A 6784-nucleotide genomic window follows, 5' to 3' on the forward strand; every position below is an offset into this window, starting at 1 on the left:
GCTATTTCAAAAGTAGCATGTATGTGAATTTAAAGTGCCACCCACGTTGAGAATCACAGTCCTAAAAAGAGGGCCTATTTTGGGGTGTTTTTATAAAGAATCTCTTCCTAACATTTCTGGGTGGTGTATATGTTTCTTTGGAATCAGGAGAAAGATCAGTTGAGATATGGAAAAAGCAAAAAATTATAATTATCTTGTAAGAATTAAAATGTAATAAATAGCACTGGCTCAAAATATTCTAATAGTCAACTGGGAGAGGAAGCAGGAAATGGTGACAGGAGACACAGAAGTTATGGAAACTGAATAGGAGCAAGAGGAGAGTTTCCTGTATGGCGTGTGGCTATTGCTAACTGTGTGTTCATAGCCCTGTTTGCTGCTAACAGTAAGTCATGGTTGCAAATACAATAAATATTAATAAATTTATATGCATGTGCTATATAAATTTAAACAAATCCTATGAATAATGTCATAAGAAGTAAGTTTGGGAAACAAAATAAGTCCTTATATTGGCAATTTAGGTACATGATCCTGTGTAGTAAGAGACGTTAATTTTGCTAGGATTCAGAACATTCCATTAGTTGAATATAATCCAGTATTCTTTACTGGTGTTTGTCAGAGTTTGAGTATGCACTATCAGTTATAGTTCTTTGCAAACACTGCTAACTTAAATATTATATTTGATTTCCCATCTTACATTTAAGTCCTTTACCCATTTTGATTTTATTTTTGTGTATGGTGTGAGTTAGTGGTCTAGTTTCAATTTTTTGCATATATATGTCCAATTTTCCCAACACCATTTATTAAAGAGACTGTCTTCACTCCATTGTATGCTCTTGCCTCCTTTGTCAAATATTAATTGAGCATAATGGCTTGGGTATATTTCTGGGTTCTCTGTTCTGTTCCATTGGTCTATATTTCTGTTCTTGTGCCAGTACCAGGTAGTTATGAGAACAGTGGCTTTGTAATATAGCTTGATATCTGGTATTGTGATTCCTTCAACTTTGTTCTTCTTTCTCAAGATTGCTGCAACTATTTGGGGTCTTTTATTTATTTATTTATTTATTTATTTATTTATTTATTTATTTATTCCAGAAGAGTTTTTGGAGAGTATGTTCTAGATTGCTTTAGATAGTATGGACATTTTAATGATGTTGATTCTACCAATCCATGAACATGGTATATTCTTCCATTTCTTTATGTCTTCCTCTATCTCTTTCTTCAGCAACCTGTGATTTTCTGAGTACAGGATCTTTATATATATATATATATTTTTTTTATTTTTATTTTATTTTTTTACAGAGAGGAAGGGAGAGAGATAGAGAGCTAGAAACATTGATGAGAGAGAAATATCGATCAGCTGCCTCCCACACACCTCTCACTGGGGATGTGCCCACAACCAAGATACATGCCCTTAACTGGAATTGAACCTGGGACCTTTCAGTCTGCAGGCTGATGCTCTATCTACTGAGCCAAACCGGTCTCAGCCCTCCTTGGTTATCTCAATTTTTTCATTGCAATGGTAAATGGGATTGTTTTTCTTATTTCTTTTTCTGTGAGTTCATTATATATATAAGAGCCAGGGTCTGTAACATCCGAAACAACCTAAGGGACAACTGAACAACAGGCTGTGCACACAACAGGCTCAGGTGGGCAAGGACTGGCGAGTGGGCTGCATTGCTGACCTCTTGAAGAGAGAGAGAGAGAAGCAGGGTTTGATCCGCAGGCTCTGTTTCAACTGCTGATCAAGCCTTGCCTCTCTCTCTATCCGAGCCATGCAAGAGCCACACCTCTCTTCTCTCTCCCTGAGAGGTCAGAAGTTCAGCCCACCGTCAGCAGCCTGGAGCAGCGGCTGATCAGCCCCACCTCTTTGATCAGGCCTGGAGATAGGCCCTGAGGCACTGACTGGCACAGAAACTGGCAAATCAGAACCAAATCTAGGTGAACTATGAAGCAGAACCTTCATAATTCTGCTATGAAGACCCAGGCCTTCGCTCAAGCCAGAGTCTGCCTTCTTTGTCTTCACTGCAGTCTTATCTTCGCTGTGGCACTCCACTCCTGCAGATCCCTTTTGCCTCTCCCCCTCCCTCTGCCCCACACCCTCCCTCTCATAGCAGGAATCCTGCCCCACCTGGTCACTCCATGCCTGGAGCAGCTGGACGGTCGCCATCTTCGGCCTTCTAATTTGCATACTCACTCTGATTAGCTGTGGACGTAGCAGAGGTATGGTCAATTTACATGTTTGTCTATTATTAGGTAAGATAAGTAATACATAAAAAGTTGGTGAGTCTCATTTTATCTTCTCAAATATCAGTAACAATGTAACCTATTGTGTTTATCTTGTCACTTTGTCCATCAAGACAAAGAGAATCTGAGAGCTAAGTACTACAATTTGTTGCAGTATCAACATTAGGCATTAGTTTAGTCTAATTATTTTAACCTCCTTTTTATTATTCACTAGCGGCCCAGTGCATAAAATGTGTGCACTGTGAGGGGGGTACCTCAGCCCAGCCTGCACCCTCTTGCAGTCCCGGACCCCTCAGAGGATGTCGGCCTAAGTCCCCAGGTGGAAATCCCTCTCATAGTCTGGGACCCCTTGCTCCTTACTGCCCACCTGCTCACTGCTCCTTACCACTCAGCTCACTGCTTCTTAGTGCTGCCATGAAGGCAGAAGAGGCTCTCACCACTACCACTGAACTCACTAGACGTGAGCCCTATCTTTTTGTATAGTTGCCTGTGTGCCAGGCCAACTGCTCTCTTCCTTCTCATTTAGGGCGAGCATCATGTGAGGGCAAAGCGTGCTGTCATGGAATGCAGAGGGCTGCCCAGAGTTGAGGGGAGTGGCCGGGCCCACAGGGTGAGAGGTGAACACAGAGGACAGCATCTCACCCAACTGTGGGGCGGGCTGGCCGGCCTTCATCTGCCTGACCCCACTCAGGGAGGGACCGAGCAGAGTGTCCGCCTCTCCATTCTCCATCCTTCCATCTGTGACACCTGTCACCCTTGCCAGGCCTCCCCCAAAGTGAGTTCAGCTCAATCCCTGAATATAAAAGGGCATGGGGCCTCCACTCCAGTGCCCCCCGATTTCCATCCACAGGACCTGGTCGACAGGGCCTGGTCTCAGGACAGTGGCCACAGCTCCAGAACATAGATCTGTTTCAAGAAAAATTGGGAAGGCAGACTTTCTTATGAGCCCCTATTCCAAAAGGTGTCAGTTTATTCATCTTTTGGCAAAGACACTTTCAAGAGTAACATAAGTGAGTAAAGTCAGGGCCAAGCCAGGCCATTTCCTCATCCAATCTATCTGAGGTGTGTGGACAGAACTAAGTCTCAACTCTTCCCAAGACACTTATGGGTTTTTGTTTTTTTTTAAGCCTAAAGGACAGTAGTCTGTCTCCATTTTTGTTATTTGGAATTCTTCATCGACGGATAAAAAGATACATACATTGGAGCAATCCTCTTGAGATATAATATTCCGGTTGCACCCATGTGATGATGACAGGGCCCCTCATAGGGAGAGAGACAACAGATGGGGAGCAGGGAATTTTGAAAACCAAAGCGATGACAGAGATACTAAGCCTTTCCTCCATGTGTCTGACACCCCTCCTCAGGCGGCCTAAAGGCCGGGCATCTGCTGGACCTTTACCACTTGATGTCCTGGCAGGCTGCCCTGAGTCCTGCTAGGTGATGTGCAGGGCAGCCTGGCCTTGGGGAGAGTCGCCTTCTCCCCAGTCACCCCTGGTACAGCTCCTGCATATGGGCACTGGTCTCCGGGGGCCACACTGGGATGGCAGCATAGATGCCTTCCATCTGCCCCAGCAGTGCCCTGTCTGCAGGCCCATTGTCTGCCTGGGCCTGGCCCCTGCTGCGTAGGCATCCCCGGTGTAGGACAGGACCTCCACCAAGTGGCAGGGGAACTTGTCCCTCTACAGCTTCAGGACCACTTCTGGATGTTCCGAAAGTCATAAGCAGCCTCAAAGAGCACCAGAACCTCTCTGTCCCTTTCAAGGGTGACCTCCTGGAAGTCTGTTCCTCAGGGGGTGGTAGGTGAGCACCCTCACATCCTCGTTGAACAGCTCCTTGGCCATGGGCCTGAAGATGTGAGCCAGGTACCCATCAGAGCCGGCACCCTCATGGAGCCTCACCTCTTCCTCCTTCATGTCTCCAAACAGAGTATCCACGGTAGAGTCATTCAAGGCAAGGTCACTTTGCTCCATTATCTGGACAATTTCACCTGAGTTTAACATGCAGTCAGCACCCTGCGAATTATGCAAGGCTATAGGAACATCTTCTCAAAGGGCTTCCAGTTCCTTGTCATAACACTGGGCCACAATGACGTGGAAAATCTTGTCTGGGGACAGGTTCTGCCATCTGGTGAAGTAATCCTTGGCCGTGCAGAGGTGGGGGTGATGGGGTGACTGAGCACATGCTCTGCATATTGGGCCCAGCTGGGGCAGGCGGAGGTCAGCATGGGTAGCCGGGGCTCTTCCTCATGGTGCTGGCAGTACCGACGCATAAATTCCTCTGACTCTCCAGGATGCTGAAGTCCACAACTATCTTCATGTCAAAGACAATGAGCCCCAAGGCTTTTGAGAAAGCCGCAGAGCCTTCTAGATGCATCAGTGACATTGAGGCTGAATTTAGCAGCAAAATAAGGCAGAGACTGAGGATACACGGATACTGCCAGCACCTTGTGCTGTGAGGTATCACATTTCTTATTAAGTTCAGAACACGAAAGAAGTCCTTGGTGTTCTGCTGAGAAACTTGGGCTCCTTCCTCTGCAGTCACACAACTGTCACACGTCAAGCAGTCACTCAGAAATATCTTTGTATTGGCCAACTTTTGGAATTCTCCCTTCTTTCCGTTCTCCTGAGCCGGACTCCGGATTGTGACTGCGGCATTCTATTGGTTATTGGTTGTTGTTGTTTTTGTTTTGTTTTGTTTTTCCAAAATGTTACAAAATGTATATGAATATGACATACAAAGATGTACCCTCCTTTGTAAGAACAGGGAAGGAAGGGGTGGTTAAGTAAGGCACATGGAGTTGCAGCAAGCACCAACTATGGGAAGGGCTGAAGGGGAGAGGAGGTTGCTACTGGGCCTGAGGTCCTAGAGCCATTGCTGGGGAAGTAGGGATCCCCTCTGAGTGCCATGTTCTGAGGCTGAACTAATTGGTCAAGCTGAGGCAGAGGTGGGTGGCCATATCAGCCATTTTTGGTGTTGTTTACCCTTTCCCACCGCAGCTCTGTTGCAAAACCCCGGAGCCCTGGATTCCCAAGGCCCCATCCACAGCAGAGGCCCTGGAAAGGGGTGAGAGGAAATGAGTAGGGCACGTTTGAAAGCCGATATGCCTGTGTGCTGAGGGATGGCTGGAGACAGTGGTGAGAGGTAGCAGGGGAAAGGCTCTCATACATATCCTTCTGTGGGGGCCACAGGTGAAGGAGGCCAGGGGAGTAGGGTAGGCATGGGGCATCATGGTCCCAGCCTCTTAGGCATCCTGGTCTGTCTCTGCAGTGTACATGGAGGAAAGGGCTGCCTCTGAGGAGGGGTCAGGCCAGGTGACCACCTTGAGTTCTGGCTGATGGCAGAGAGCCCACTGCCTCCTTGCTTTTCAAAGAACATGTAGTCAATTTTTTTAATGAGGAATGTGGCTCCTAGCAGTACAGCCTTCACCCTCACATCCAGATCCAGGGGGAACTGCAAGCCAAAGTCATGTGCATCCATCTCCCCCCGCCACACACACACACACACACACACACACACACACACACACGCACTGCTAATGGGGCACACACGGCTCCTATGGCGATCGGCATCTTGAATGGAGAACTTTGGGCAGAAGGGATGCCAGGTCTGCAGCACATGGCCAATGGTGGTGCCTGGTAGTGACTGTACTTCCATCTCTCGTCCCCGGGGTCCACCAGATGGATGTGAAGAGGCCAGTGGGTCCCACAGCACAGACGTGCACAGCAATTTCTTTCTTAAGCCAGCCCCTGAGCGCAGTTCATACCTGCTATTTGTCTCCCAGCCTAGGAGCGTTTCCACTCGCTCAGTCCTCTAGTGAATCAGTCCATTGGTACCTGGCCTGTCCTCTGGAGATTGAACCATGAATTCGAGGCCAGAAGGTAACCCAGACATTGGTAAGAGGAGGGCAGCAGGCCCGGCAGCAGACCCCAGGGCACTGGGGCCGGGCGAGGGGAAGAGAGGGAAGCCAAGCACAGGGACAGGCACGTGGGTGGGCTCTGGCGCTGGTCCAGGCCCAGGATGCTGCACCTGCTCTGGCTGCCTAGTGGTCATAGGGAAGGGAGGAGGGGCTAAGGGGTATAGCCTGTGGGGGGCAAGTATCCTGCCATAGGAAAGGGATGAGAGTTCAGAGGTTGTCGCTATACCAGAAGTTTAGTTCTAGAAATGGAGGCAAACTTGGGGACAGCCAGACAGACACAGAGACAGACACAAAGACGAACAGGCAAATGCGGAGAGGTGGCTGTGCCAGGCGCCCAGCCAGGGTCTCTCAGGCAGCACCTCTGACTCGGGGAGAAACCGAAAGTGTCAGCGGGCAGCGCAGAGTACCTGGGACCATGGATTCCCTCTTGGGTTTGCTGAACCACCCCCTTCCTTTGTTCTCCCATTCTCCTTGAGGTGGCTGCTGGCAGAAGGCAGGATGGCTGGATCCACGATCAGACCCACAGCCGAACCTCGAGGGAGGTTTCCTGACCTCTCTGAGTCCCCCACTCACCTGAAGCCCCTAAAATAGTCAGGGTCCCCAGTGCTCAGAGGCCTCTGAGAG

The 6784-nt window shown here is 48.5% G+C and overlaps 2 pseudogenes across 2 annotated transcripts; both read right to left on the reverse strand.

Moving 5' to 3' along the window:
• Positions 1 to 3677: 3677 nt before the first annotated feature.
• On the reverse strand, positions 3678 to 5411 carry LOC311615183 (nuclear prelamin A recognition factor-like; annotated as a pseudogene). The gene is made up of 2 exons: positions 5226 to 5411; positions 3678 to 4899 (listed from the first exon to the last, which is right to left on the reverse strand). The product of its transcript is annotated as a nuclear prelamin A recognition factor-like (transcript).
• Positions 5412 to 5469: 58 nt separating this feature from the next.
• Positions 5470 to 6350, reverse strand: LOC311615191 (phospholipid scramblase 3-like; annotated as a pseudogene). Its single transcript has one exon. The product of its transcript is annotated as a phospholipid scramblase 3-like (transcript).
• Positions 6351 to 6784: the final 434 nt, after the last annotated feature.

The sequence above is a fragment of the Pipistrellus hanaki genome, assembly GCF_964339955.1.
Source record: "Pipistrellus hanaki genome assembly, chromosome: 2".
Taxonomy (NCBI): domain Eukaryota; kingdom Metazoa; phylum Chordata; class Mammalia; order Chiroptera; family Vespertilionidae; genus Pipistrellus; species Pipistrellus hanaki.